Below are 20512 nucleotides of genomic sequence, written 5' to 3' on the forward strand. Positions count from 1 at the left end.
AGGTTAGCTTCTGCACCGGAAAATAATGAAACTTTTTGTGTACCGGAAAATACTGAAAGAAATTCTGGTAACGTTTTAATGAAATTGTGGTTATTACTTAGTATTAAACAGATAATTTGTGACATACATAAGAAATCTACTATCAGGTAAGGCAACTTCATTTTCGGTTTTGCTGATTATTCAAAACAATTTTACCCTTACGTTCTTGTAAAATTAAGAAAACGGAAAAGAAATGTATTTGTTTACTCATTTACTGAAATAAGTAACTTGTAACTATTACTAAAATTCTAATGCTGTCTTAAATTTTACATCTAACAAACTTAGATGAAAATGGAGCATATTTGTCATGAAACGTAGCTTTCTTCATATGTATACTTCTAGAAAATATATTTTGAGAGAAAACAGTCTTATATATGTAACACTTAGAGCAGAATACAGAGGCCGTTCACACATTTTTTAGACGAAGTATATTGTATTCACAAAACTAAATTACATAACATTCTTGTGTTTTAAATGTTCTGTTTGACATCCCTTATTCCGAATTATCTTTCGACACCGCAATTTCCAGGATAATAAAGCCTTTTGAAGTGGCAGAAGAGGTATTCCATCCTATTCCTCCCGAAAAGCTTTCCAGAGTCCTGTTAGGGTTGTGGACCAACGTTTGGATAATGCAGTTTTTAAAAGTCCGAAAGCACAAAACTCCATAGGTGACACATCGGGAGATTTAGTAGGGATGTCAGTGAAGGGTAGGGCCTTGATACCAGTTTTTTGTTCCATTTCTTTTAGAAAATTTACAGTGGATTTTGATGTGTGACTGCTAGCTTTGTCCTGATGGAGTCTCACAGATGGATGGCACTGTGGGTAAAGCGATGGTATTTCATTCAGAAATGTTGGCGATAAAATATGTTCCTGATAGTATTTGGAGTTAATCTGTACATTTTTTGCACTCTCTTTATTTTTAACTTGCCATTAAAAGAAAAACCAGCAACAAACATGAATCCCTTAGAAAATTTTCTTTCGATTCTTTGAAACATGTACTTAATTTGTTTTCTCTATGATAATAAATGGCTCTTTTTTTTTGTTACAATCATTTAAATACATCCATGTTTCATCTATTGTGACAATTGTTTTCCATTTTCTTTGGATAAGTGTTTCTCATATAGAATTCTGCAGCTTGTCTTGCGTTGAACGATATGCTTTGGAAGAAGACGATGCACATTGCGGTTTTTCGCTTTCTTAAGATTTAAATCAACGTTTATCATTTTGTTTACAGTGGACACCCAGCACTTTAATGATTTTGCAACTGTCCTTTGACTCGCGGGATTTTCTTTTAACATTAAACAACGTACCTTTGTAAAAGTCGAAGATGTTCGTTTTTCCATTGGATACTTGTTTGGAATTTTTGTCCCACTTGAGGCTCCAATTTGATGTTTTTTTTTTCCTTTCTTGTTGATGATATTACCTATCGACGCTTTAGGTATCATAAAACCATGACTCTCACATCGTTTTTGGATAACGGAGTGTGCACATTTCTATTCGGAAAGAGCGTAAATGTAGCCTTCGAACCACTGTTTTGTTAAATTCGCCATTTTGAATAAAAACAAAACTTTCAAGCCACAGACGATAATTTTGACTTCGAAAAACATAGTACAGTTGCAATAACTTCTTTTTCAGCAAACGATTTTTATTACCGCTTACTACAATCGTCTAAAAAATGTGCGAACAACCTCTGTATAAAATTTTATTACAAATTCTCGCTTGTCAAATTCTTAAAGCGATTGTAAATACTTGTACAACGCAGCAAAGTTTATTACTCGGTCATTAATGGGTTTCCCTTCCATAACGAATTTCAGAGGTAAATAAACGTAAATATTTTTTAATTTTAATAAAAATAAAAACATTGAATATTGAATTCTTATCATTTTGGAAGCTGATAAGAGAGTATGATACTTTTAAAATACATAGAAAATATTTAAAATGATCCTTAGAAGGACGTTGTTTCATAATAATTTTTACTACCCAGTTGGATGCAAAAACCATCTTTTATGAATGATCCTTTGGGATTTATAACACGAAATTTATGCATTTTTACGTTCATCGTTTACATGTCACTGTTATTTTCAAACATTTATCTAACTGTTGCTTTAAATTTTGATAGCTTTTATTAATTAGTTTCAGTAAATAATGAAAAAATATAAAAATACAATTGTAACATATGAGCATGCTGTGATGAATTCTCTTCTTTTCCTACAGAAACTACCAGACTTGGACAAAGAGGGCACAGAATCAATTTAGCTGATGTTCTTAGCCAAGATTTTGTACCGAGAGTCTTCAATGGAAGTTGGGTATCTGGTAAGACTTTGTCATTTACTAAAGTGCTAGATTAGAACAAAGAAAATTAGTCAACAGTCCTTCTTCGAGTATTGAAGCGACATATGTGTCTTTTATTGCATTTTGTTGTTGGAAATACATACCATAACAGATATCCGGGTATACTCAGTACATATGTAGACAAAGTAATATCCCCGTAAAAATTTTAATATCTGTGTACGATCTTCAACACTATATTATTCGCAGATACAGCAGATAATAATTACGGGAAAAAACTTTCTTTCTTTCTAGTGCTCCTTATAACGACAAATTTCTTTGAATTATCTAAAAGAATGTAATGAAGATGAACATTTGGCTGCAGCTCTTAATGAAACGCAAAGTTCAATTAATCACATATAATCAATTAATTAATTAATTATCAATTAATTAATTAATTAATCCAAGACTCAATTAATTACATATAATGCAAACTGAGTAAGTTGTTATTTCTATGGATCGAAAATTTTAAACAGGAAGTACTGATCTCTGTTTCGCATTCATTGACTTCAGTTACAAAATTAACCGATTTTTATCAGTGGCTGAAAATATTCAATGAATATATGAAAGTACTCTTTCATGGAATGTTTAACTTATGAATATTATATTCAAGGAGTTATCAAAAGTGTCAATGTATTAAAACCCCGTAGTCCTAACGTCTGAAAAATATGCAGAAAGTTAAAAAGAAGAGATTTTTTAATTGGATTTTAATAGAACGTATTTGCGTATTGGAGTATATCAAAACAATGAAACCACCCAGTATATCAGAGTAACGTTTCTTTACGTTTGCAAAATATACTTGTTTACGAATTCCTAGCTTTGGTATCTTGAAGCAAGGTGTACCACTCAAATGCGCTAAAACTCTCTTGCATCTTTCCATTTATGGCAGTTTTTTATTTATAGATTTATCGTCGTTTTGAAGAGACTTCATTAGGTTATGTGTATAAAGCCTTAAAGCTCTTTCTGTTATCAGAAGCCTCATAGTGAAGTCCCTAAAGTCTGCCCTTCTTTCTGGCCTTAATTGCAATCTTATCTACTTCTGTTATTGGTAAAAATTTGATCACTCTATTCTATCCTCTTGAGAATGCTATATTCTTAGATACTGCCGATATGCAACATCTTACGAAAGTTCTACCCGAAAGTAGGTAATTCTGACAAGCTGTCATCTCCGGTTTCAATCCGTAATCCCAGATCTTAGCTTTTCCTCTCATGTGAAAAATATGTTTTTGAAGTAACGATTTGTTTGCTCAAAACAAATAAATACTTAATTAAGAGGTTTCGCGGTCGTGAGTTATTGAACTGTCAATAAACTCAAAACAATTTTGACGATGCTGTTTGCCTATACTTCCTAGGTTTCGCTTAGCTTTGGCGGGGAAATCTATCAAAATTATCGAAAAGCTTTTAAAATCAAAACATCGGTATGGTCATTAAAATAAAAATAACATATCTTTTATTTCGGCATATTAAATAACTGTCAGGAAAGTACTTCAATAAATGCTAAGCCTTAGGAGTTGCACATTAACTAGAAATATTCCCAAATTAATTCGCCTTAGGCGTTGCACATTAATTAGAAATATTCACAAATTAATTCAGATGCAGATTTAATTACATAGCCTCTGGAGAAAAATCATGGAACAATTTTATGTACCCATTAGTAAAAGAATTATTTTCCTTCTAGATAACTATAATGTTTATTTTATTCACATTAATGTAATCCATGTTTATTTTTTAGAAAAGTCTTTTAAACTAAAGTCGTAATATTTCATGGTTCTAAAACTAAGAAACTCTCCTCCCCCTAATACTTAATTTTGGTGTTTACAGTATCATTGTTAATGAATTTATGAAAGTGAGTGAAAATAAAGTGAGTATATAAGTGAGAATAAAGAAAAGTATAGAGTAGGTTAGAAAGTAATTTCGGTTTACACAAGTAGATAGCGATATGTTCGTTTCGTTAGTGTTCTTTTAATCCCATGTTTTTTTCTTTTGAGATTTGATAGTTGAAGCTTTTAGATTGCTATAAAAGCAAATTCAGTGCGTTTTTATTTACAACTAGGAATTTACATCAATTTTAACATGTGGTGCAAAAGTAAAGATTTTCGACATACAGACTTTACTTTTTTATCTTTATAAAGACAAAAAAGTGGTTGAGGCTTACAAAAAGATATGAAGTTTATGATTTTGATTGCTTAACGAATGTTCTGTTTCTATACCGTGCCGTGACTATCAAGCACCAATGCTGTGTTGCTACTTCCTCTTAACCGTAACTAACTAAATATCAACTGAGAACTAAACTATTAAGAGTTAGCTAATTTCCACATTTTTAGTGATCGTATAAATGAAGTACAAATTTTTGCGTTGTGTATTATGCATCCGGGACCGCGCCGTGAGAGGATCGAATAAACAAAATGTAAAATCAATATATATATAAGAAAAACACATAAAAGATATAAAGAAAAAACATAAGTAATAGGTTTCCAGATTAAATACCAGTTTATTCAAATTCTTCAACAATTAAAATTAAATCTTATCCTAATCAGAGACTCAAATTTCTTATTTTAGTTACAGTTCAATTTTCTTATTTTAGACACAGGTGAATTCTTCAATTTATCATTTTCTTTTTTGTTACATTTAAATCCATGATTTGCAAATCTACTATATGACTCTTTTAATTTAACATGAATCCGTGCAGTAATTTCTAAGAGGTTAAAGGAAACATTTTATCTGCAATTCAACATCTGTTCTAAGGAAGATTACACAAACAAAATTATATTTTTACATCCTATTTCATATTAAGACTTTAAGGTTTGTCTCGGTAAATTAAGAAGGGGAAAAGGGAGGCAAATTTTTCCTTTAGAATTAATTTAGAGATTCAATTTAAAGTAAAGTTCCAATTCCCAAAAGTTCATAGGAAAATTGATAACAAAACAAAACTTATCTATTATGTAGACAACTTAAAACGCACCCGGAAATGTCTCGGGCTGGCCTGGCATTCTAGGAGAAATCAGGGATAAATAGTCCTCATTAAGTCCTGGGAGTAATACATTCCGTAAGAGGAACTCTGACGTCTAATGAGTCTCACGTTTTTCAGGATCACTGGCCGCAATATAGAAGAACGCCGCCTCCATCATTTTTCAGCAACATATCCGCAAGCTCAGCATCGAAAAAAATTTGCCACTGGAACAAGCACCCGAGCAGGATCTTCAAAGTTCGCTGGCCGGCTGTCGAGGATAGAATCTCACATTGACGTGGTGGAACTTAGCCAATAAATGTTAGGAATTTAATACCCGCTGGAGGAAACTTTCTTATTTTTAAGATACTTTAGAAAGTCCTCATCATCCCCGGTTTTTCCGATAGCAAGTCGGCGGCCGGATAGCATAACTGCCGTTCTTTGCCGGAAGCACAACTGGATGGATAACTATCCTTCTTTATTCATCACCAGAAGCTTAACTCTCATCTCACCTTCGAAAGTCGGGCAAAAAGTGATTCAAACTCGAATTTTCTTCGTCTCCTTCACAAACGCGGGCTCCCACAATGGCTTCAATTATCGCCCCCTTAATTTGGGCAAAAATTTGCGTTTCAACCCCTGAATGAGGAAATAAGGGTGATCGCGCATGCGCGCCTTTCTTCAGTTAGCCAACAACCGGACCTTCCGATCGCCAAAACCTGAATGACTTACATCGAAGGTTAAGTGGCAACCTCTGACCCTTCTGTCACGTACTTCCTGTCCTAAGGTTAATTGCACAATGAAATTTCTTCTAGAACATTCTAAAGGACAAAGCGCGCCAAATCATGACTTAGCAAAATCGCCTCCTTTCCCTGCTTCTTTTCACAATGAATCAAAGCTTGGACAAAAATTGCAAATAAAAGGAAAATAAATAATATTCCCAGAAGCATATTTTTTCCCAAAATTAAAGCATTAAAATAAATAATTCAGAATCAAATAAAATTAAGATTTTCTTAAATCAGAAAATCATTCACCTAGTTTTTATAACGCGATCAGACAATTCTCTACACAACACGAAACGCATGTGTAGGTTTGGTTTAACAAAATTCTTTCTAGAAAATTTTTACCTGAAAGTGTTCAACGTTCTGACCGACTTTCTGAAGTTGATGATGAAAGAATTAAGATATAAATGAACATTAAACACTGTGCAAGAGATTTGCAAAATAGTTAAATGTATCACACGCAACAATTGAAAATCACATAAGATATCTTGGACTCGTTAAGAAGCTCGATATTTGGGTTCCGCATCAACTGAAAGAATGCCACTTAACACAACGAACCAATATTTGCGATATGCATTTCAAATGAAATGCAGCTCATCCTTTTTGAAATAAATTATCACTGGTGATGAAAAATAGATCGTTTATAATAACAGTAATAGAGAGAGTCCATGATCCAAGCAATAATGAATCGGCACAAATCATATCAAAACTAAATGACATCAGAAAAGATCATTCTGTCAATTTGGCGAGATTAAAGGTGTTATGTATTTTGAGCTGATTCCAAGAAACCAGAAATTTAATACCAACAATTTACGAAACTGGAGGAAGCAATCAAAGAGAAAAGACCAGAGCGGGCACATCGCAAAGAAATCATGCTCCAACCACGGCATTGCGAGGCCTTATCCATCTTTCATCTTTAACAACACGCACGAAATTACTGGAGCTTGGGTGGGAAACGACGTCGACTCCCCCATATAGTCCCGACCTTGGATCATCGGATTATGACATAGTTCATTGGTGACAAAACTTCTTAAATGTAAAAAATTCAGTAATAATAGTGACCTCAAATCGCACTTGGCTGAGGTTTTTACCGATAAAGACTAAAGGTTTTAAGAGCGTGGAATCATTAATTTTGCCAGAAAGATGACAAAAGATCATCGAACAAATAGTAAGATATTTGGTTCATTAAAGTTCATTTTTGTATAGAAAGAACTGAGTTTTATCTGACACTAAAAAGCCGAAATTACGTTCTTACCAAACCGCTAGAAGAATTAAATTCTGATATCCGTTTATCTTTTATTACATTATTTTAAACAATCCAGCTGATGATTAAAAGTAAAATATAGAAAATATATACGATGCTACTATGATTGCAAGTATAAGAGTGCTCATGTAATTTTAACTACATTAAAATCCTAGAATATAAATAATTGCAATTCAAAAATACATATTTTTATTATTTATTGCCCACCATTCCTATGTAGGATAAAGTGTAATTAATAACAGCTCAAATCTTCTGAATTGTGGGTTATTTACCATAACTGGTAGAAACCTTCTCAGTTACCGTCAGCCAAGTAATAAATATTAGTAGAATTGACTATTTTTATTTAAGAAAAATGCTTAGTGGGAACAATGAGTTAGATTTTAAAGATTAAAATATTTACTACTTTAAGGGGTAAATCGGATTAAATATGAGAGTCTTTGTCTCTTGGCAATTTGTCATCAGCGGAACCATGCTTTCATTTTTTTTTATTTATTCAAATACATTTGAGAAATGTATTGATTACAATGCTATTTTTAAACAGAAGTGAAATCGTTTTTAAATAGAGCATGCTTTGTTATCAGTCTTGTTGCCATTTAAATCTAATAAGGTCTTAATAACTTAATCTTTTAAAAGCAATAGAGAGAAATAATGCTATACAGTTCAGTATCAAAACATGAAGAAGTTAGCTAAAATGCAGCACTCAAAAGTAAGCAAAAATTTATCACTGATTGCAATTTTATTGGATCTGAGTCGAAATGTATTAAAACGTTGCTGTTGCGCTTATATCTGATTATTTCTACTGCATTCACTGTAGCAGTACGGTTTTTATAAAATTACAACTAAATCCAGTGAAATCGCATTTGTTTATTTGTGCTGTTTGTTGAACCTAATCCATATGTTTACTTATTTTCTTTCTTTGATGAACGGTACTCTGATATTGCAACCTGACATTTAATTAAAGGTGGCCTCTACTTCGTAATGTTTCCTCAGTATCTTGTGACACAGTTTTCATTTAACTTTTTTTCCCTTCTATAATGCAAGGGATATCTGTCTATCCTCAAGGGATATCTGCCTAAGGGGAGGGATGCCTTCGTGGAGGACTTTCTAAGGGAAACTGGCTCGTATACACGTTACACATGGGGAAAACCACGAAAACACCCATGCAGCCAGCCTGTTCGCGGGATTCGAACCTCGGACCGAACTACCAGTGTTCAGCGACTTTACCGCTCGGCCGCTGGTGGGCCGTAAGGTAAGGAAACATTCTAATATCTAAGTGAGACTTCAACAATGCTGGACACGGGCCACATTTTAGCAAAATATAAGGAAAGTTGTTGTAATAGAAATGATACGAATTACTAATTACAAATTTCAGTAAGGTCAAATTTATCTTATATATCACAAATTGAAATTTTGAAGAAATAGGCACGACATTGATAAAAACAATTAATCGGTATTAAGTTTCCGAAACCAAATTTCTGAAACATACCTTTTGTACCTTTGGAAAATAATTTAGAAACACTTACTTCCAATTACTGCTTGTAAATGTACACAGTCTTCGTATTAATTTAATTACATTTAATGAATTTTTTCCTTTTAATGTAAAACCAAACTTCTTTTTTATGGAATGGCAATGGTTTAAATAATATTATTTTCACATTATCCTTCGAACTAATACTCCGTTCACCGCAATGAATATTTACAGACTTTTATTTGAACTTATAGGCTCTCTGTTTCTGCATGGCTATATTTGAGTAAAAGCGAATTTTGGCAATGTGCTAGTCAACAACTCTGGGTCAACGACTGCTATTTTTCGTCCTATTGACGTCTAAAGATTTTTCGAAAATATTCAACACTTTTAAAAATCTAAAGGTTATTTATTACACATGATTTAGAGGAAAGAGAAAATTTTTAAAAATATTAATGATCTCTTAAAAAAAAAAAAAAAAAAAAAAAAAAACTGAAATGTTTTAGATTTTAAATTACGTCCAAAGGGGCGTTTTTTAACATTTTGTGTGTTACCTTTCTTTATTAAATATCATGTTCCTCGCACTTAAACCATAAGATCCAGTGCAACAGCAATATCGCAAAATAGTTTTAAAACGAGCATATCTTTACAATTTCCGATAAAGAGACTCAAGCGCTGGAGATAAAAATGTTTTTTCTGCACAACGTTGCCATTGCTCGCTTTGAAATCCTTGAGTTTGTTAATCAAAAATTCGTCAAAGTTTTAAAAAATAGGAAATTGATCATAAAACAAATTTCAAATTTCAAATTTGGTCTTCCACATGCTCATATTCGTTGGAGGATTACGTTATTCAAAATTCGATGACTCTATGTACCGTTGTTTTATCACAATACGAGAAATATACATACATTTATGCAGATTTTTCATTATTTAATTTCTTCAAATATAATGCAGGACTCTAACATTTTGTGGCAACAGTTTGAAAAGTGAACTAAGCTTGGAAACAAACGTTTACAGCTCTTTTCGCATGGTGAGATTGGTGTATTGGGTGATTAGCATGATAGGGGACTGATTCAGAAGAAAACGTAGCTTAAATAACCAAGAGGGTATGGATATTTGTAAGAGTATAGTGCTGTTTCGCCATGGAGCATATACTGTATACTGCTGAGACGAAAATGCTCTCGAGAGATCCTCAGGGGTAGATAAGCGGAAGATTCTTACATCTGGTCCTTTTGGGGAATCTCCTTCAAAACTGAGACAGCCGTACTGCCGTCTGTAAGATAGCCAAGCCCTAAGATAAGAATAGTATCAATTATTGTTCTTTCGCCAAATATTTCGTAGATTTGATTTGATGTTACTGTCAAACAAGGGAGAAAGATGACCACAGCACCTCAACGAACGCACAATATGTTGAGTAGTAGATAATTAAAAATGTTTTATTAAATGAAATACTACCAGGAAGAAATACATTCTGAGAATATTTATAGTTATGGCTGAAAGAAATAAAATTCCACTTATCCTTCCCTGTACTGGATAGCTCACCTTTCTAAAATATAATTTTTATGTAGTTGACTAAAATTTAGCAGAATCGCAAGTGTGCTGAAACTTTGTGACTGCTTAGTCATGAATTGAACAAGAGCCCATACAGGAAAAAGTTTCATAGGAAATAATAATAATGTCTGTACTGAAGCAATCTCACGTTGAAACCGTATTAGATATAATTCTTTAACAAGTTCAGCAACATGTTAGTGTACTATATTATGTTAGTACATTATTGTATGAACTGGAGTTTTATGGTAAGATTTTCGCTCGAACTCTATTTATTGTAGACATATGTAAGTATATTATACTGGGTAATGAATATCTTAAGGATAATAGCAAATTAACTAGACAACGATCAAATTAAACATTTGCAGTAAGATTAAATTTTAAATTACAGCAAAAGGAAACCCAGTTTCAGATTTTTAAAATCGAAAAATCGGTTCAGATTTTGAAGGAAACTCCACTTCAGAGAAACAGCAAGTGCACTTATAGGGAAATCAATGAGGAAAATACAGTGAAAACGAACGTAGCTTCATTTAACGAGAAAAAGAAGAAACATCTAACGAGACAAGAAAACCTAGATATTAGATACTCTAGATACCTAGATATTAGAGTATCTAGTATACACGAAAGTTGAAACGAATAGACGAAACACGAATACACGAAAGCTGAAAGATAAGATAAACATAGTATCCTGAAACTTTGGGATGGATTGGATTAGTGTTAATGTGATTAGCTAAAGACAAAAAGTATTTATGAAAGGCTTCATGGAAATCTATTTAATCAACTATAGAAGCTTTGTGGATAATTGTGGCAGAACCAGTATCAAAATTGTGATTGAATGGCCAACAAGGATCAGGTGTGGAATATTCTTTTATTTCTAATTTTCGAATATAAGGGTCATCTTCCTTAATGCAAAATTTTAAAATTCTTTTAAATATAGCTATATATCACAAATTATACTGACAAAATACGCCATAAATTGCCAAAGACTTGACATCAGAAATAGGATTTTTAAGAACGATTTAGTTTTATAAACGAAATGATTACTAATGTGCAAGACTTAAATGTAAGTTTCATATAAACCTCTACTGAAGGAATATATAGCACAGCAATATTACTAATATATTTATAAAAAAAATATTTTAACTTAAAAGTCAAATTAAAACATATCCTTATTTTATACGTAGTTTTACTTATAGTTATTATACCGAGTTTTGGAGCTTGAAAGCTGAAAGATAAGATAAACTTTTACTGCACAGATGAAAATGTTTTTAAGGAAAAAGTCAATTTCAACTAAACTTTTATCTTCAGTAGAGAAAACATGTGTAGCTTTCAATGCACTTACATAAGATTAAAATGAAATACCATTTGCGTTTAGTTTTGCATCATACTGCAGACAAAAGAACTACTCATTTTCTATTTTATACGCAAAAGATTTAATGATATACTTGGACGTTTGCTTATCATATTTAAATTGGAATATAAATATAAAATTTTACTAAATATATCTGAAATATTTCGAATTTTTCTGAGTAATAGTACGTAAACTGCAAAAGCTAATCATATTTACATTGGAATATAGTAAATATAAAATTTTACTAAATATATCTGAAATATTTCGAATTTTTCTGAGGAATAAGTACGTAAACTGTAAAAGCTAAAAAAAGCGAAAGAAGATAAAAAAAATAAATTCAGAGTAACCTGAAAATAAAAATAGAGCTCTTAGTAAAATAAATAACAATCAATAAACAAGTGTTTATTTGTGTAATTAGACAGAAATTCTACGGGAAAGGGCAACAGCTATCTCTGGTTATCGTTCTGTTAACATTTTAAAAATATATAGGTATTGTATGGCTCATTAAGAAAGTCGATTACAATATATATGTTTTAATATAAGTTGCGTACAGGCCTAATTTGTTACGAACATATTTCATCCCTTAATAAATGTTTGTCTTTTAAAAACGTCTCATAAATGATTACATTAAGTATTGAAATACACAAGAAACTAATAACAGTAGACTGTAAATTAAAAGAAAACTGTGAATGCAGAACTGACAGTTGCTTATGAAATTTAGTTCTTTCATTAAATTATGAAATAAATTCTTAATGTTTTAAGCACAATTCTATTAGTATATGTTCTTCACTATGTTATTAATATAAATGCATATAAGATTGCTTAGGGGAATTGGAAATTGATAAAATGCCTTAGTATATCGTTGCGCAAAACTGAACAATACTGAAATATGTTTATTTTCAAAATGAATATACTTAACAAATACAGAAACAATTTACACAAAAATTTTTATTTAGAAAATAAAATAAAATAAATCATTTCAAGAAAATTTTGGAGCAATGCATTGTAGAGTTATCAGGTTAAGCAGTAAATATGAAAAATGGCAAACGCCTTCGCCGGGAATCGAACCACGGACCTCTGGAATACCGGCCCAGCGTGCAGAACCACTACACCACGAAGGGCGCTAGGGGAGTGGGAGAAATACCTTATATACTCCCCTTTTTAAAGGGCGACTAGGGTTTTAGGGGACCTTGTCGCCAAATCCTAGTGCGAAGAATCACCATCCACAATCCTTTTAGTTCGGGCGCCACTTGTAGAGTCATTAGGTTAATTGGAAGCAGAAAAGTTGAAAAATAACAAACGCCTTCGCCGGGAATCGAACCACTGACCTCTGGAATACCGGCCCAGCGTGCAGAACCACTACACCACGAAGGACGCTACGGAAGTGGGAGAACTACCTTATAGCATTTTCATTTGAAACTTAAATTATTGTTTCGGGCAGTTAAGTAATACACTCAAAATTAGCTAATATAAATACGTTTTGGGAAGAAAACTGGCTTCTTCTTTTTACCAAGAAAATTATTATTATTATTATCTAACACTAACCGTTTTAAAAACATAAAATGTTTATTTCTTTTAGTAAAATAAATACTACTTTTTACCGTAGAGAAGGAAACATCCAAATATATTGCTTAGACAATGAAAAAGGCAACTATGTATATAATCAAAAGAAGGTACGTATATTTTCATTCTGCTTTCATATGAAGTCTTTTCTATGAAAAAGGAAATTTACTGTGTCAAAGACCAAACAAAATGCCTTTAAATATCTTTGTGTTAAATGTAAAGAAAATATTAACCAAGCATTTAGAACATAAAATATTATTAAAAAATACATAATTTCGCTGTCTTTTACGTATGTGAATGCTTGTAGAGCTGTGATAAAAAGTTCTGCATTCTCTTAATTCAACTAAACGTTATTAAGCTGGTGTAAAGGAAAATATGTTGTGACTTTTGAAGTAAGCTGAGTCATCTAAGAAATTATGATAATAAAAAAGATATATTTATACTTTCAATGGTGGAAAATAACTTAATTTGTTTCAAGAATTAAAAAAAAAAATTTTGCGATTATCAAGATAAGTTATAGAATCCTATATTTACAGAATAAATTCTCAATTTTTCCCACAGACCCATCAAATAGTAGTACACCTTCTATCGCGCTAAAACTGTCACTCATACATTGAAGTATATCATTGCTTACTGTAAAAAATAAATAAATAAAAAATTAAAGCAAAAATTCTGAAAGGTTTTAGATTTTAAATTACGTCCATGGGGGCGTTTTTTTTTAACGATTTGTGTGTTATCTTTATTTATTAATCGTGTTCTTCGCACTTAAACCATAAAATTCAGTTCAACAGCAATATCGCAAAATACTTTTAAAATGACCATATCTTTAGAAATTCCAATACACAGTTCCACGCGCTGGAAATAAAAAGGTCCCCCCCCCCGTAGAGTGTTCCCATTGCTCGCTTTTAAATCGTTGAGTTTGTTAATCAAAAATTCGTTAACGTGTTACAAAAAATCAAATAGGTAATAAAATAAATTCCAAATTTGGGCTACCAGATGCCCATGTTTGGGTGAAAACGTACAGTATTCAAAATTGGATGGCTATAGGTACCGTTGTTTTATCACAATGCGAGAAACATACATGCATTTATGCCGATTCTTCATTATTTAATTTCTTTAAATGTAATACAGGACGATAATACAGTTTTCTTGATTTAGTTATTTTTGGTTTTCTTCTTTCCTGTTGTGTCGTTAATCCAGCCATTTAAAAAAAAAATTATATAGTTGTATGGCAACCTTGTTGGATGTATAATTATTATTTTCTTTAGTTGATTATACTAACATTTTTAGTTACTCGGAATACCGGGCTTGGTTTCTTGGAACTTTGAATTTTAAGTTAAATTCTAAAGTTGCTTCGGGTATAATATCTTGGATTAGTTGTTCTTTTTTATTAATCTCGCGTTTTAACTTTTGTTGGGGGACTCTCCGGGTCACTGGCTGCCTTCGCTTGTGGTGTGAATGGGACGCCCCTTTTTGGACCATAAGATCACTTACTTTGTGACAAGGCGGGTTGGGGCGTCCTAGCAAAAAAACAAAAACAAAAAAAAAAAAAAAAAAAAAAAAAAAAAGGCGATAATATTTGGTGGCAACAACTTCAAAAAGGAATCGGATATTTATAATGAACCAACGCAAAATGCCAAAACGAAAATAATAGTCCTTCAGGGCAAATTTCCGCTTTAGACTAAAAAAAAGTCTTTAAAATTCCAAACTATATTTATTCATAGTTCCCGCGCGCGTGATAAAGAGATACTTGTAATAACCAGGCAGGGCATTTTAAAAATAAGTATTTTCACATTAAACAGATTTTATAATTCAATACATTTGTCCTGAACGCCTGTAAATAAATAATGTTTTTAATCAGAGATGTGCCGGCAGATTTCGCAGATTTTAATACTGAACTTAAATCTCAAAACTGTTTCCCATAAGCGTTTTATGCCATTTTTCACATTGATATTTAACTGGTTACAATGAAAATTTCCCTTTACATTTTTTTCGCAAACAAATGCCTGATTCAGTTGACATTTGAAACAGTCTCTGTTTCTAATATATACAATTTAACAGAAAGTGTTAGTCTTCTCTAACACTTTCTGTCAAACCAAAATGTCGCCTTTCCTAGTTAAACAACGGTTGAATTCAGTGTTAAAATCTTTTGGTAATTATTCTTAATAAAAGATTAGGGGTCCTAAAAAGTAACAAGTAAAAACAACTAAGCAAAATGAAAGCTAGAATTATAGTAAACTTTCACTCAATTTCCAATCCCTACCACAGGTCAGCGATGTACCTATCTACCATTCCTTCTAATCTCCGCACTTTAAACGCAATGTTTACAACTCCGTCAACATCACTACAACCGTTATAGGGCGCTCGAACACAAACAAAGAACCAGATGAAAATAAATAAACGAAGAGGCGAACAAAAGAAGCGTCGCTGCTTCTGCGGCATCAATCTTCATATCTCTGGTACGGCTATCTGATGAAATTCCGAAGTCGATTAACTCTCAGATTGATGGAACCAAGCCTTGACTGATGTAGATCGATGAATTTGAACCTCTAATGGGTGGCTGTTTTGCTCTTCCCGCCAACCATTCGATTAATCGGCCTTCATATCTGGTTTATAGCATCCACAGCTCCACTGTCAATTAGGAGTTTTCTTTCAAAACTTCATCCCCATAAATTCTTCGCAGATAATTTCACTCCAGCTCTTTTGCTAGCTTCCTATGACTACCTGCTATCCGTCTATCATTATTTTCTCTTTTTCATAAATGGAAGGGAAAATTTAAAAACGAAGAAAGAAACGGATATTTCAATCTAAAACAAGTTTGAATTTCCTCGAAGATATAAAACATTTTTGCAGCAGTAATGTTTTTGCGAGATACGAGTTCGTAGAGATTAATAACTACGCCAAACTAGCAGGAAGAATTTACACTTTATTTAAATAAATAAGAATTCAGAGGAAAGTAAACAGATAGAAATAGCTCAATGAAAACAATAACAATATTATAAAGAAAATTCTCCTTAGCTCCTAAGGAATATCACAGATCATTGATATTACTCACACAGTGAACTTCAAAACAGCAATCGCTGAGCAATTGCTCAACTGCATGGTACAATCAGACAGATCAATCAGACATGGTACAATCAGTTTAAATGAATCCCTACTTCATTTAAACAAATAACAATGCTAGCAAAATAAACAGTTGTGAATAGCTTAAGGTAAACAACAATATAAAGAAAATTTACCTCAACTCCTGAGAAATATGACAGAAGACCGAATTTCCTCACACAGTAAACTCTAAAGCAGTAATCTTCAAGCAACAGCATACAATCATACTGCTCCACATTTCATTTAAATAAAAATAATTCACAGCAAAGTAGACAGCTGTATATTCAAAGGAAACCAATATTGTAAAGAACATTTTCTTTAACTCCTGAGGAATATGACAGGCGGCTGATATTACTAACACAGTTTCGTTTAACCCTCTGAGCGGCCAGGGTATTCGCTAAGAAAGCCAAATTTCCCAAAACTACTATGAGAACAAATTATTCTTTCTGATTTTAATGTAAAAACTCTCCTAATATTTCATACCTGGATTTGTGTACTTTTAATATATTGCCTTAATTTCTTTGACATATTTTAATATGCACGTATATATACGTTCTTACAGATATCACAAAAAATATTCTAGGCCGTATATATACGGCTTTACCGCTTAGAGGGTTTTAAAGCAGTAATCGCTGGGCAAGCGCTCAATGCAATCACAAAATCTCTCGTTTTCTTTGAATTAAAAATAATTCATAATAAAGTACGAATCTGTAAGTAGCTCAACGAAAATAATAATATAAAGAAAGTTCTCCTTAGCTCCTGAGGAATATGACAGATCACTGATGTTACTCACACAGTAAACTTTAAAGTAATAATCACTGAGCATCAGCTTACCACACTCATGCAATTCTCAACTAACAGACTAAGTTAAGTCTCTGAAGTGAGTGAATCAAAGACAACATAGAGATAGGATTACCCAGAACTTCTTGAAGCTTCCGAAAATATTGCTCATTCAACTTTGAAAGCACGTTTTTCGGAAACTTCCATAATATTGTCAAGGTGGTAAGAAGTCACTATCACTATAAAAGCCGTGAGGATTGTTTCTGAATTTTCTGCAGCTCTTAAGTTAGCTTTTTCACTTAATTATTATCAGTTTATGGAAGCTGTTAAGTTAATTAAAATTTTAAATTAAATTGGCTAAGAATTATAAGATATAGAACCTAATACAGGAAACAATCATTTACAAACAAATAAATAGCCACTAATTCAATTAAACAAAAAATAGGATGTGAACGTTTTATGTAAAATGCATCAAGTTAGTATATAAATAAATAAAAAAAAACTATCCGTAACAGTATAAAAACACAGGAAAAATGAAATACATGCAATTAAATAAGCCCAGCTATTTGCATGTAGTACTTATAACAATGCCACTTTGCATCAAAGAAGCGTTTCTTCTCTTCCAATTCTTTCTTCTTTGAATTCGACCTATGTGCTACTTAATATATATTACAAATTCTAATATTTTATCTCTTGTTTCATGACCTTTAGTATACCACAATGTTAAAGAAAATTTAATTTTACCTCAAAATATGATGCTTATAACATTTAATTAGCTTTCTTGTACGATATCTTCAACATCAAGCATATATAGAAATAGTCATCTTGTGTACAAACCATTTCTTTCATAGTTAAACGGCCCACCAGCAACCGAGCGGTAAAATCGCTGAACACTGGTAGTTCGGTCCGAGGTTCGAATCCCGCGAACGGGCTGGCTGCATGGGCGTTTTTGTGGTTTTCCCCATGTGTAACGTGTATACGAGCCAGTTTCCCTTAGAAAGTCCTCCACGAAAGCATCCCTCCCCTTAGGCAGATAGCCCTAGTGTGCTTTGCCGTGTTCTCAATACACACACACATACATAGTTAAACATTTCAGAAAATACAAATATTGCAAAATGATTTTATCACATGTGAATTGCAAGGCCAGGTTTCTTGTCGATCTGAAGCTCTGGTTGAACATGATTTTGGTTTCGTTTCCTTCCTTTTTAAAGGTTTTGAATTTCATTTTCCAGTAAAAGTCTGGTAAGTCATATTCAGGCAAGGGAGACTAACATTACCAGAAATTGCATTTGTGGAAAATAATAAAAAAAAGAAGCTTCTGCCTTTGGAAACTGCAAATACAAACACAATCAGTCACGGACCTCAAAAAAACATTGTGGATTCTATGTTAAAAAAGTAGAGGTAGAAATACAGGTGGGTTAAGTCTCAAGCAAGAAGATTCCGTTTCAAGATGAAAATTAACACCATCATTAATGCACACATACGATGTTTCATGAAATAGCTCTCTTCCCAAATTTAGTTGACTGCGAAACCTGAGTAAAAGCAAGAAGAATGGAGCAGCATACTGCGTGGAAATATAACACCGGTTACATAAAATGCTGGGATGATTTTTTTCAGTTACCCAAATACACTGAAGCAACGCTGTAGATTAAGATCTATCGAACTATGTCTCATCAGTAATAAGAAATATATCTCATTAATATGCCTTTCTAAGACTTTAAAACAACGACGCTTATGTTTAAGAATACAGCATTGCATGAATCTGTAGCTGGAAAAAATGGAAGGAATCAAAGCTGTTGAACGGTGTGATTCCTTTGTTCGAATAAAGATACCAACCCTCACAACACTAGGAGGTGTCCGCCCATAACATCGCGGAGAAAACAACGCAATTCGAAAACGTCGTGCTGCAAGACATTGTGGGAGAAAACATTGCAAAGAGAAAACATCGCAGTTCTGAAGCATCGTGGTACAAAACATTGTCGCCGAAAATAAAGCGGTTCAAAAACTTCGCAGTTTGAAAACATCGTCGTCGAAAATATCGTGGTAAAAATAAAGTATCTACAAATCATCGCATGACGATAACATCGCAGACATGCCTTTTTCAGGCTTTAATAACTATAAATAGATATTCCCATAATAATTTGTGAGCGCAAGATGTAAAGAAGGATAATTTTTACTTTCACATTTTTTTTATTAACTAATAAATTTTTGCTGAAAAAGTAAGAAGGAAACTTGAGCAAAGAAAATGAAATGCAACGTATAGATTATACGTTTCATGAAAAATTACCAGTAAAAACTTTATAAAAATGATTTATTAATGGCCCTTTGTTAGTTAACTATGTCGGTTTAAAATTCTATTAAGTGCAATAAGTTGCAGAGATTTTCAATGCTTAAATTTCCTTTTTATTTTCTCAGCAAAAATTTATTAATTAATAAAAAATATGGAAGTAAAAATTATCCTTCTTTCCATCTTGCGCTCACAAATCATTATGGGAATATCCATTTACAGCTATTAAAGCCTGAATAAAGCATGTCTGCGATGTTATCACCGTGCGATGATTTGTAGATACTTTATTTTTACCACGATATTTTCGATGATGATGTTTTTAAACTGCGAAGTTTTTGAACCGCTTTATTTTCGGCGACGATGTTTTGTACAACGATGTTTTAGAACTGCGATGTTTTCTCCCACGATGTTTTGTAGCACGACGTTATCGCCTTGCTTTGTTTTCTCCGCAACGTTTTTGTCTGCGATGTTTTCAGCTGTAACCCTCTAAGAAACAAGTAACCATTTGCACTGCGCCTGATACAAACTTCAAAGTCACCTCAAAATAAACTTACTGTTCCAGTGTTATGAAAATGCAGTTCCTTCTTTGCGAACTTGCTGGAGAAGCTACAAGTTAACAAGGAAGATGTTAAAATTAAAATCTAGAAGAGTAAAGTAATTGAATAAAAAGTAAATTCTCAGTTTCAGATTTATTTTTGGCCAAATGTGTAAAGATAAATAAGTGCAGCACAAGTTTGAGGTAAATTATATATGAAAGGAAAAAAAGAAAATTACTTTGAAACTAAGTCATCTGACATTAGAAACAAGGGAATCAAAACTACGTGAAATAAAATATATCGAAGCTAATTCCTCTGGACTTAACTCTTGTTAAGCTCTTGTTAAGCATGAGCTTCTTAGCTCATGTCTTTTGTTTCTGTATCGAAATGTTTTAAATTTATATTAAAATCATCTAAGGCAGATTAATTATATTTTTAAATTAAATGAAAAAATAGAAAAAATAATTATTTAAATACCGGGTGATCAAAAAGTCAGTATAAATTTGAAAACTTAATAAATCAC

The 20512-nt window shown here is 32.4% G+C and overlaps 1 protein-coding gene across 1 annotated transcript in view; it reads left to right on the forward strand.

Moving 5' to 3' along the window:
* The window catches only part of LOC118188648 (inactive dipeptidyl peptidase 10-like), a 1447514-nt gene that overhangs the window by 844329 nt on the left and 582673 nt on the right, over positions 1-20512 (forward strand). Inside the window, exon 3 of the mRNA XM_085818201.1 lies at positions 2254-2352. The gene's annotated coding sequence lies outside the window, so the exon portion shown is untranslated. The remainder of the gene's footprint in view (positions 1-2253; positions 2353-20512) is intronic.

The sequence above is a fragment of the Stegodyphus dumicola genome, chromosome 6 (assembly GCF_044657685.1).
Source record: "Stegodyphus dumicola isolate Sdum_Otavi_A_Nest chromosome 6, ASM4465768v1".
Taxonomy (NCBI): domain Eukaryota; kingdom Metazoa; phylum Arthropoda; class Arachnida; order Araneae; family Eresidae; genus Stegodyphus; species Stegodyphus dumicola.